Genomic DNA, 12,907 nt, shown 5'->3' with positions numbered 1-12,907 from the left:
TGCTATGACCATTTTGGGTTCTCACATTGCTTTCTGTGCATTTTTCCTCTTCCTGCATGTTTGTCCTCTTTAACCTCTCACACTCAGCACCTTACCTTCCTAATTCAATCTCCAGCTCTCATTTCAGTCCACAATCAAGCCAAAGTATTCAGAAGCAAATAAGCCACAGCAGCAGCAGGACGATGCTGCTGTCTGTCCCCCAAGACGTGTCCACGTTGCTCCCGAGCAGTTGTCTGTCCCCCAAAACATGTGTCCGCATTGTCCCATGTCTGCCACCACTGCCGCTGCCTTTTGCTTGCATCCCACCTGGGATTGACCTTGGCCCTTTGAGGATGAGACAGGATGGTAGGTGGGCCTTACAGCCAGCACTGAAGTCTATGGCTGCTCCTGTAATTGCAGCCCGGGGAACAGGACCATCTGCAGCTTTTATTTCCATCGGGGTGCAGGGACATAGAGATTGAGGAAAAGCAAGGCAGGAGCAGTGCAGGCAGGCTCCCACCTGCTGGAGACAGGCAGTTCCACAGCTACTTTTCCAGGCTGCCTGGCAAGAGGGTTCCTAGCGGATGGGATCCTGGCAGATATGTTCACGCTGTGCAGACACAGCATCACCACCCAGAGGCCAGGGTGAGTTAGGGAGGAGGGGTTTGGTGAGCAGCTTGGAGCCAGCTGCATGTTGGACATCCGGAGCAAGCCATGGCAGGAGCAGAAAGGGAAGGAGGCATAAAAGCAGTGCAAAAAACTCTTCCTAAGGGGAGGAGTCATTTCTTCCTGAGAAAAGTAAAACATGACTCTGCTTTAGTATATGTGTGGCCTTGTAGGGTCTCGCTCATGCAATTTGGTGTATCAGGCAAGTTTACACTAGCATGAAAAAGATACTGTAAGCAGACGTGTATTTGTACCTGGAAGGAAACAACACCTCCTTGGTACCCTCCGGAAAAGGGAGAGGATTTGTGGAGGTCCCTCATGGCCAATAAAACTGCCCAGGGTGGGGAAAATACAAAAAAACCAGGTTGCCACAGCCCACAGCCACCCTAACACATGGATGTTTGGAGACCTCAGGGGAGGCAGCTGAGCAGCTCCCGCAGTTGATAAAACCCACCCAAAGATGAAAAAAATCCCCAAATAAAACGTATCCATCTTTTCTTCTCCCTCCCTCTTCAAAAGGCATCACACTAATTATGGAAAGCTGCTGAGCATTAGTGGGTTTGTTTGTGGCTTTGCTTTGAATGGCTGTTTCCCTGAACTCTCAGGAACTTGAAAATGGGCTCTGGTTTCTTAGGCCAAATCCTTTCTCCTCTCTGTCTGGCAAGAGTGAATTTGTTATTGGAGGCTTGATACTAACAGCATTTGAATGGTTTATCCTTAAAGGAAAATAAAGTAATTATTTCAGAGAACAGAGCTAATAGAAAGGGAGGCAGTGGTTTGAGATGCTTTGGGCAAGGACCCAAAAAAGCAAGCTGTGAGCATGCGTAGTCACAAGTTTATGGCTTTGCAGCACAGCATGCTGCTGTTAGCCCAGACAGGCCAACAGGAAAAGCTGAAATCTGCACTGGAAATTTAGCCCATGGTATCTAGGACTGCCATGGCTGAGTTTTGTGCTGAATATATAAAGCATAATGTGTCTGGGAAAACAACATGCCCTTGCCAAAAGAAAGAATATTCTAATATCAGATTTAAGTTTTTATTTGAACAGGAAGAGAAAGTTAAAGTTTTGATCTTTTGATCAAAAATGGAAATCCAACACAACTGCACTCATCCATGGAGGCTGAGGACTTCCCTGCATAAAAGGAGACTCTCTCTGGGACAGACCTGCTTTCCCCTGCCTACAGTGTGCTGCAGGTAGGATCTTTATATTTCTGGCAGAGAAAAAAGGGAGTGCTAGAGAAATGTCTGGGAGCCCTGTGCAGAGCAGGGAGATGTGGAAGAACTGCCCCGCATGGCTGTGAGGCCCCAACAGACACGGTACCGTCAGCACTCAGTGCATGGTGTCATGCTACCACCCAGAGCTGAGCCCTGAGAACGCTGCTTCTCCAACACTTAAATAAACCACAGGGAAAAAAGCCACAACAGAGGAAAACAAAACAAAACCAAACCCCTGGAATCACCTTCCTCTCTCCATTAAAAGATTTCTGCCAGCTTTTCAGACTTTTCCCTTTTCCCTTCCTTCATTTCCCTACTTTCTTGGAGCAGTAAGACTGAACAAGGACGTGAAATAAACCCAGAAAAACCAAAAAGCAAACGTTTCTAAAAGGTCTGTTTTGAGACAGAAAATGTTGGTGATCTTTTTTTTCAGACTTGGTTCTTTAAAACCCTAAAGTCCCAGAACATATTGGGATTTCTGTAAAACATTGTCTGTACTGCAGTGTCAGAGCTAATTAATAAATGATTGTTATTAGTTTCTACATGCTTTTTGCACATGCTTTCTGCAGCTTCAAGAGCTCATCTCTCCATTTAGTATTAGAGGCATTGTCCATTATGCCGGAGCCAAAAAACCCATTAACATCTCCAGGCTGACATCTCTTTTACAGCAACTTCTTTCATAGCCCAGACAAAGCATTAAAAAGCATTCAGCATTTTAAAGACATGATTAAGATGATCTAATGGGGCTGTTCCGTCTCTGATGTCAATAATCAAATGTCTTCATCTCATTGCTCGCTTTCTATTGGTGTCACAAAATTTTCTGTTGGTTATAGGTGTGGCCTATAATTTCCATTGCAGCACATGCAAAGTCACCCGTGAGTAAAAAGCAGCTGGATTTTGCTTTGTGCTGAGAAGCACAAAGCTGCTCATGGACTTGACTGGGAAAAAACAGGTGTGTGTGAAAAAGGCTGAGAGAGGGGGTGATAACTGGCTTTTCTGCTCACATCAGTAACCAGCCCCCATTGCTGGCATGGCAGTCTGCTGAGAAGCCTCATTTGCACATCCAGGTGCCGCCAGCTGACAGCCTTTGGTGGTCAGGGACTTCTGGAGGTGTTTTCCCTGGGCAGCATTAGCCTGGGCAGCAGTCCCATGGTGTTCCTTTACACCTCTCTCATCTGTCACAGTGGCTAGTTTAAGCCACAGAGCAGTTTGGGATGCTGCTGGCCATCCCTCAGCAGCGGTGCCTCTGCTCTCCTACCCCCAGGACTTGGGGATATGGAAAGCCTTTAGAGACAACGTCATGCTCCTGGACACAAGCACAGGGCTCTTCCAGGTTGCCTTACCATGGATATACATGAATGGCAATAACTCTAAGGAATCATTTAACGAGAAATTTGCAGCATTCAGACCTGCTCAAACGGCCTGAAAACCTCGCTACAGCTGCACCGATTAGTTGCAAAGCTAATTACCTGCTGCGTCTCTTTTGAAGTCTCTGCCTATGACAGTATCTCTGCTGCCAGCCTTTCTCCCTGTTTGAAGTCCTTTTTCCTGCACAGAACTTACTTTGTTCTCTCACTTCTTACAGATTTAATCTGCTTTCCACAGCTTGGCACCACTGTGGAAAAGCAAGGTGAATCGCAAAGGAGACGAAAGAAAACCCCAACCACTGAGAGGTCTCGTATCATCTCCCATTCACATGTCACAGCTTGCAGGGCTTCTCCTACTTTATATACATTTATTTTGTGTAAGTCAATATACTGTAAAATATAAAATGCTGAAGTAAAATGGAACAATTCTTGCTTCAAGCCACAACTAAAATTACTTCCAAATTTTTCCATCAGTAAATCAGTAGGAAGATTCCTATCAGATCATGGTGAAAATAAACACAGTGAAAAAACAGTCCTCACAAGTGCGAATCACTTTCCTGTATGTGGATCAGTTTTATTATATCTTTACCCTTAGGTCACAGGATAACCATAACGATTTTTCCTGTTAACTGGTAATTATTGACACTATTTATTGATGTTTCAGTGGATTTGGCATTCCAGTGAGTTTTCGTCTCGACATCATGGCTTTCGGAGAATATCTCAGGCCCTCTGCTGGGGTGGGTGAAGGTGCCGTGTACATCCTCCTGCAAGGGTGACTCTGGCACAGCCTGGAGAGATGGTGTCACCTGCTGAGGAGTCCAGGAACCAGCTCCTAAATCCTAAATTCCTCAAGGAATGTCTTAAGGGAGGGAGAAGAAAGTAAGGAGTCAGTGTGAAACGCATTGCTTCCTTGCAAGAGGAAATAAATGTCCCAGGAGCCTCCTAATGACTGCAAGGGTGAAAGCCTATGTGTGTGCATCAACCGTGACACAGTCTGGTGGGACCCGGGCAGCCACCCAGTCCGCTGCCAAAACCCCTGCTGCTTAAGCTGGGTTTGACCTCCTGCTTTTCACAGCTGGTTTCCTTGTGGCTGCTGGAAGGTGAGGGCTGAATGCCCTGGCCCCACACGCAAGCACAGCCCAATACAGCTGCACCCTGCTCCTCACACCTTCCCAGGGAGAATCCATGCAACCCAGCATGACCTGATACCCATCAGCCAGCCCCAAGCTGTGCCCAGGGAGCTGGCATCACCCCACCCACATGTGATGGCCCTGGAATTCCCGGGGCTGGACCAGGGCATCTCCTGGCGTAGGATCCACGCAGTGCCCCCTCCTGCTCCCACCTCCTCCTCCGCCACATCTGCATCACCAGGCTATGGTGCAGCATATTGTACTCTTTAGAAAACAAGCTCAGTGCTCCTGGAATTAGGATCCGAGTGACGCTGCCTGAATCATAACCTTTGAAAAATAGCAGACTTTTTTTGTGGTCTATTTTTCCCTCAGTGGAACAAAGCCGGATTTAAAGGTCTGCCGTGGGTGGATGATTGCAACCCCTGAGCCCCAGCCAGAAGCATTACATTACATAAAGAGGTTTTTTCTTCATTAGGAATTAATCTGTGCTAACCAACTGTCAACTGCTGGTAACGACCATTTATTAACATGCTGCCCTCCCCTGACGAGGGTCATTTAGCTGACTTATTACGTCAGATGTAATATGAAAATGCACTTATCCATATCCATATCCCAGGCGAACAGGGACCAGCTTTGCTTCTGCCTGCCCATGAGTGTGCTGGTGCAAGGGAGTGAGGGCAGGGGTTCATTCTTCCTCCTGCCTCTCCACTGCCCAGCTGCAGGACATGTACTCAGCTCATCAGAGCTTCCCTGCTGGAAAGCTGAGCTGTAAGAGACACATCCCTATCAAAGTCCTGCTTTGGATTCTACTGGGGGCATTATTTGCCATGATGTCAGGAACCAAAGTTTGCAGTGATGCAGAAGGCGTGGAAAAGCACTTGTACACACTCATGGCATGTGTGAGTTTATTGATGGTTAAGTCAGGAAAGGGGTTTATTCTGCCTGGTGGAATTTTTGGAAACATTCAAAACTAGTCACTTGTGGGCTGCCAGATAATCTGAGCATGTGTTATGGAAGGGATGGGGCTGTTGTTCATGGATGAGTTATCAGGGCTATGCAGTATAATGAGGCATTAAATGAAATCACTGAAAAACATTAAAGAAAATCAAATTCTAACCTGAAACCACGCCACTTCTTCTGCAGAAGGAAATGGTGGGGGTGAACAGGGCTCGTACTCATGGCTGCAGAAAGGCTGCTGTTAGGCTTTTCTGTATACAAACTAGGTGGCTTCAAGGAAGGTCACAGGCAGAGTGGAGGTCGCCTAGTCCAAAGAAGTGAAGAGCAGAGGAAAGCTGATACATATCTGCACAAACTTAGGAGCATAAACTTCCCCTTATATCCACTGCAGGTAGCACAGGGCATAACAGACCCGTGTTACAGCTAGGGACATCCAGCCTGGCTACCAGAAAACACTTTCTAACTTTCAGTCTGGTTACCCACTGGCATAAACTGCCCAGGGAGGCTGTGGGTTTTGAGAGCAGGCTATACAAGTGTCTGTCAGAAGTCACTTAAGTGCAGTTGATGCTGCCTTTGGGTGCAGGAGCTGGCTGCTGGCCTCCTTGCCAACACCATTTTGCCTGTGGCAGCACTCGGCATGGTGGCCTTGTCCCATTGGCGGGGACATGTCCCAGGTCTACCACTCCTTGGCTAGCAAGTGCCAGTGTGGGAGCTGGTCTGAGCCTCACTGAGACCTCACAGAGACCTGGCACACACCAGCACTCTGCCCAAGCACCCAGGCACTGAGCTCAGCAGCTTCACCCTCTCCAGCCTTCCCATCCCTTGAGAAACGTTTTTCAGCCTCTTTTCCTCTTCTGCGGTGCCCTCAGCTTGTTTCTGGGCATTTCTGATCTCCTCCTTCAGCCTCACGGGAAGCAGAAACAAGGGTCAGGACAGACACCAAAAGATGGCTGAGGGGTGTCTGCTTGGCAGCAAGCACGGGTGAAGTCTTGAAGTCCATTACCTGCTCTAATGACAGTGGGAAGTGTGGAGGCTGGGCTGAGATACGAGCAAGGTGCCCAAAGTGCTAAGGTATGTCCAGGTTCAGGGAGGCAGCTGGGAAATGGCGCTGAGGTAGCTTAATACCACAGTGCTGAGCAGAACGTGACAGCCAGCAAGGTGGGTGGGCTTGAAGGCTGAGAGATGAACATCAGGGCATTCAGGCTGAGCTAGGGACCAGGGGCATGCCTTGGAGCAGCCACGAGTCTTTAGGGCAGCCTCTGTCCTGGGAACAGGTGTGCCTGGAAGCATTTTAAGGTCTTAGATGGCAGCCCAGTAGCACGGATGGAGAGACTGAGGAATGAAACTCGGGATCTAAATTGTGTCCTGGGTGCCTGCTCCAGTCCTGGGTGCACTGATGGGTACTCCTGAGGACCAGGCCAGGCCCACACGGCTGTCTGCTCTGCATCTGCACCATGTTGCTTGATAGCTGATGTGAGGGTAAGCCTTGGACTTCTTTCTGAGGCTGATTCCTCCTCTGTCAAGTCAAACAGATCCTTCTCTCTTTAATTTGTACCATGCTGTTTTACCTCCTCCCAGTTAAACTCATCGGTTTATTAGATTCATACGGGAAGGGAATGATCTTAGGGACAGAGTCTGTACTTGTAAAATAGCCTCAGCGGTTTCTTCCCTTGGCAGAGCACCAGCACAAAGGTGGTTTGTACTGGAGCTGTTACTCATTTGTTTCCGTGGCTTTTTTCACCAGCTGAGACGTGGGAAGAACACCGACACGCTGTAATGTTTACGTCAGCTGCCAGAGGACTGAGGAAGAGGAAGCGCAAACACTACAGCCACGAATGAAGACAAGATGGAGAAGTGAGGAGAAGATAACGGCTTGGCCAAATACTACCTTTGGCACAGCCACAGAAATCCTGCAAACACTCATCACATCTGCAGAGCAGGGCACCAACCTCCCTCGTGGACAAAACACACATGGAGAGCCTTCACCCCGGCCCCTGAGGAAGAGAAACATGTCTTTCAGTGTGCCATCCTGGGGACAGATCAGAGCTGTTTGGGGCAGACCAACACTGACCCCACAAAGAAAGGGTTTCATGGAGGGGCCAAGCCCTGCAGGAATGTCCTTTGTCACCTTCCCTGGGGTGGCAGCTTGCATCTGAGTCACCATCATGGCTAGGGGTGATGGTTAGGGTGATGACCACCTGAGATGGTTAGTGTCTCCAGGTGTGGCCCAAGCAGGAGTTTCCTTTCCTCCCTACGTAGCCTTACAAAGTCCTCAGTGCTGTACCTGAGCACCTACTAATATGCCTTAGATGCTGAGGCTTCTATCTAGTGCAAATGATCTGGCCTTTCTCCTGTCCAGCTCCCCAGACAGCATCTTGTCTCTTTACCTAACAGCTAAATAACTCTGCCTTTCCTGCTTTGTGGAATGGCAGCTCTCCTGAAACTCTAGATTAAAAAAGAGCAGTAGTTTTGCTTGGAGGCTGCTGCAATCACAGCCTGTGCTCAGCATTGAAGGTCTCCTCGCAGCAGTACCTATAAAATGTGATCATTATTCACCTTAATAAGAAAAGTTTAAAATTTCATGGTTGAAATGAATTTGGACCCTAATAAAAGTCCAGACAAAATGGAAAGAGCCAGGAGGCTAGAGAGTTTTACAGCTCTAATGTTCTGTCCCATTTCCCAAAATATATTTGTTCAAGTAATACAAACTGTCGTTACAATTAACTTGTCCTTTCATTTCCCTCTCCGAATTCCCTCTAAGCTAAACACACAATTTTCTTCTATAAATCTGCATGACAAGTAGAGCAGTAAAATCTCTTTCTTTTTTTCCCCCACATCATTTACATGCATTTTGCATGGATTGAGTTGCCAAGCACTTTTCCTAAGCTAATTTCTATGGTTGCAAGTGCACAAATCCACACCCAGACACCCCTACAAATCCTGTGGGAGAAGTCCAGTTTGGACAACTGGCCAAGATAAGTCTTATTCATTTTCTCAAAGGCAGGAAATCTTAAAAATCAGGCACTGGATTATCTGTTAATGGCTTTGCTGCTTGCTCCAAGGAACGGCCCATGCAGGGCTGTCCTGCTTCCTGGGTCCCCTGCAAAGGGAGGGCTGGGGGATGCCTTTCATGACATGCCAGTGGTATAGCCCCCATCTCTTCGGTGCTGGCAGGATGAGTTGGGAGGCGATGGGACACCTGGAGGCTGTGCAATTCTCCTTGTGTTGGTGTGGAGAGGCCTCTGCCTGGTGCTTCTTTGCCCTGGGCTGCCACGGGCATGTGGCTCCCGCGTGAAACTCTGGCTAAGGACCAGCTGATGACACCCATGGCCAGAACTGAACCCAAACCTGTAGTGAAAACAGCTGTATCACTGCACCACCCCACCCCACAGCTGGTGGGGATGCTACCACTTCTGGCAGAGGATAGCTTTTTCTTGCCCAAATCAAGGAATGCCACATGGTGAAGTGTGATGCTCAGGCACTGAGTCTCTTGGGACAGGGGGTACTCCAATCCTCACCTCTGCAGGGAGCTCTGCTCAGCCTGGCAGTCACACCTGCAAGAGTTGGACACTAAGAGCAGCACCGTGCCCCCTGCTTGTGCACAATGTCCCTCTCAACCCTTTGTGCTTCATCTGAAATGGTAATTCCTCTTGACCAGGAAAGTAATGACCCCAATACATTATTTCAAATGACCCCGATACATTATTTCAAATGCCATTTTTTGCAAAAGAATTAATCAGCTTAGTGTGAGACTGGATTACATTTTAATTTTAATAGGGCTAAAGTCTTGCTGGTTTTTAAATACATTTTTCTGTTCTCTACATTTCAGCAGGGCAGTTTCTCACTTAGTGAGACTGTACCTTGCTGTAATCTCTCCATTGTGGAAATTTGACAGACAATAGCCATTATTCAGTGGTCTGGGTTTCAGCCTCACCTGTGCACATTTACTTTAGTCTTATTGTCTGCATTAGGGATAATAGCTGAGATTGGGCAGCCGGCACCTCAGAGCCCTTTTATCTTCCATTGCTACATGTGGAGACAATCTTTTCAAAGGCACAAAGGAGGAATTATATGACAAGTTCTCATTTATAGTCAAATGGAGATTGAAATATATACCTGCCATTTGGGCTCTTGAAAATGTGCCCTTAAATGTAATTATTAACATTTCTTCAGTTGTGGGCTGCAGTTTCCACAAAAGGTTTCTGAAGCTTATAGCTGTTATTACCAGCTCCGTTTTCCCAAGGAGCCTTGCATACTTCAAAGTATTTGTATGCTTCCACTACATTTCTTCCACCTTTTGAGATGCTTTTTATTTCAAATCCATTACAAATGAGGTGTTTATTCAAATCATTTATCCCTGGGCATTAGATAGTAGGTAACAGGTCTCCCAACAGAATTAAAAGACCATTTTAGAGTTCACACCATGAAATGGAGTCTTCTCCACCCTTTCCATCTCTTATTTTATTACCAGGTTTGATTACAGCCATCAGCACAGTGGCTTGTACCCACTGTACAACAAGAGTTTAGCGTCAGCCTTTCCTGCAAACTTTTCAACATTTCCTTTTCAGAAGGAAAATGTGAGAGAACCCATGATTTTTGCCAGTACCTCCTTTCTTGGCTTTTGGCTAGCAGTGAGAGCGTTCTTTTTCTTACTTCAATATAGTAAGTGTTCTGGGCACAATAAATAGCAATTTATGTACAATACATTACAATTTCATATATGTACAGTATTTAACATAGGTATATGTTCCAGTGTCTTACTTGGTTATATGCTACCTGCATATATATTATACATGTATGTATATATCTCTATATAGAGTTGATTTCTTTCAGAGACATGATTTGGTTAGAAACAGAAGTACAATGGAGCCAGATGCAGAATGAGCAGGGCTGACATTTTCTCTGTTTACAATTGGACCACGTTATTCAGAAAAGGTGTATTCACCAGTGAGCTTTACCCAAACGCCTTGTGCACTTCTGAAAATCCTGTCCTTCAGACATTATTTGTCCAGATGCTTCAAGCTTCACAGAATTGGGCTGCACTCATCAAACAGTGCTCAGAGCCTAGCTTCAGGCACCACTTCTCAAAACATTGGTTGGATCTTGCAACTAGAAGTTAGGCAGTGCTCATGGAGTCTCTTGGAATCCAGGGAAGATGAAACGGGAAATACATTCTCACCACAATACTTCAAATATTTGTCCTAGCTTCATGCCTAGCCACTCTTCTTTTAATAAGCAGAAAACCACAATTCATATGCTGCCTGAAGGAGATGCCTTGGGTTTATTAGTATCTACACTTTTCATCTATTGTTTTAATGAATAATAAGCATAAGTGGTGCCTAAGAGAGAGAATATTCTTTTCCCTTTAATGAAAGAATACTCTCCTTGATGGTTTTATAGGCTGTATTTTTGTGTCTGGTAGAAACAGACATCAATCTCTATCAGTTATGCACACATGCATATAAAGTAACAGTAAGGTAGCCTCTCCAAAAGATGTTTATTAGGTAGCATTTAAATGACAGGCAGCACTAGTAAAGAGATGATAGGATGTAAAGGACTGTCTTTGTCACCACGTAACTTCTAAGGGAACAGGAGATGTAAAAAAAACAAACTGCAAAGTAAACATTAGGATATCTCCTTTTTGTATGCCAGGATGCATTATTATTTGACAGTGCTTGCTTGTTGGCTGTTGGGCTACATTCATCTCTAGTTTAATTATGATGTGGGGGAGATACATACTTTCTTCCAGCTGGACTGATTCAGAGGACACATTGAAGAACTTCTGGTAGCTAAAAGAAAAACCTTTGAATTCCCACTGGGTGTTCTGCTCAGAAATCATGACTGTGCCACACACATGCTAGTTAAGCAAGTTAAGCCCTCGGCACCTCATGAGGTAGGTAAACATCGTTGCTCCCCACTTTCCAGATGACAGAGAAGAGGCACTAGGAAGTTAAATGGCATATGCCATGGGTAATGCAGAAACACTGGCAAAACTTGGGGCTCAGGAACCCAGTTTTTCATTCCTTCCCCACACCAGCAACTTCACAGTGGAGTTCTGCTGCCTTTCCCCAGCAAAGGTCCCTTCCCTGCCCTGTTGTGCTGCAGCGTTGGTTCATTTTACACTGCTAATGCTGAAGAACATACACTGGTTATGTTCAGGCTTTAACCTCTCAAAAGGGAAGTGCTCTCTTTCTTTAATATTTTTGTGTGTCTTTACTATAGTGATCGCCACCTCTTGATGTGAGAAGTATCCAGGTTTCAGGTCGAAGAAGAATGATGTGTGGTAAATGGACTGACCTTGTTGATGGCTCAAAAGGACAGCAGTGGCAGTCTGGGATACAGGGCAATGTTTCCTTTCAGATGCTGTTCTTCCATGGCTCCTCTCCTTGCCAGCATATTCAGATCGTATTTTCTTACTTTTATAACCAGACAGACCTCCATTCATGTCAGTTATTATCATGGCCAGTTAAAGGCAACACAGTTGTTAATTTCAGTTTCTTTTCATCAATTTTGTTTCCAGTATAACAGTGCAACCATCAGTGTGACTTAGGCAGCAATATTTGAGGCACAAGGGAAAACCTGGTTATTGGTGACAGCCTGGAGCTGTAGCCCTCTATCGTCTTCTACATCTGTTGAGATACAGGACATAAGAATTACTGCTGTGGTAAGCAGAGAATTCCACATGCCAATAGTTATGGGTTTATCAGTATTTTCGTTTGCTTTTCCTTTATTCATGTGATTTATCTGAATCTTCATGGCCCAATCCCAGTCAAATGTACAACTTAATCTTATCATTGAGTCAGCTTCTAATCTCAGTCCTGGGTCTTCAGGATCTGCCCATCCTTCTGGGTTTCAGCTTGATAACCAAATATTTTGATTAACGTAATCTCTATCAGAGCCAAAATGTCATGGTGTTTTCTAAAAACAAGGAGCACACAGACCTGGACATCGTTGTCTTGTTGCTATCATGCTTCTACATTTGGGTTTTGCTGTCAGTGTTGTCAGCAAAGGAAAGGGAGATATGACAGGATGAAAAATGGAATGTCAACCACAGAAGATTATTACAATGCTCTCCAGCAGCTTCAAAGGACTTACATCGACGTTGGACCTCACAGTATTATTCTTGGCCATTTAATCTCTGACATGCCTGTGTTTCTGCAGAGAGAGGTTCTGGCAGACATCTCTTTCTTGATCCAAAATACCCGAACAGAAGGACAGTGTGTTGATTGGGAGAGGCACACTGGGATATACAGTTTCTTTGTGGGCTGCACTTTCCTCACAAGGATGAGGAAAACTCTTGAAAGCCACCAGTGCAGCCCTCAAAACTGTTTTCAGCTACTGAAAAGAGAAAATCATGGTCCCAGAGATACTGCCCATTCACCTTGTGCTGACTGTACATGCTACACACCAGCTTCCTGTCTTATTTTAGAGGGCAGATGCTACATATCACATGCTCAAGTTATACAGAGAACACCTCTGTAAACCTCCCTGTTTTCATTACCCATGGACCCTAGGAGCCGTCTTCTGTGAGTCTGCAGCCTTCTTTGCTCTGCATCATCATCACTCCTTACTTCTAATCCAGAAAAAAACATG

Source organism: Psittacula echo (genome assembly GCF_963264785.1).
Source record: "Psittacula echo genome assembly, chromosome: 4".
In the NCBI taxonomy this organism is placed as follows: domain Eukaryota; kingdom Metazoa; phylum Chordata; class Aves; order Psittaciformes; family Psittacidae; genus Psittacula; species Psittacula echo.
This window is presented reverse-complemented; position numbering follows the sequence as displayed.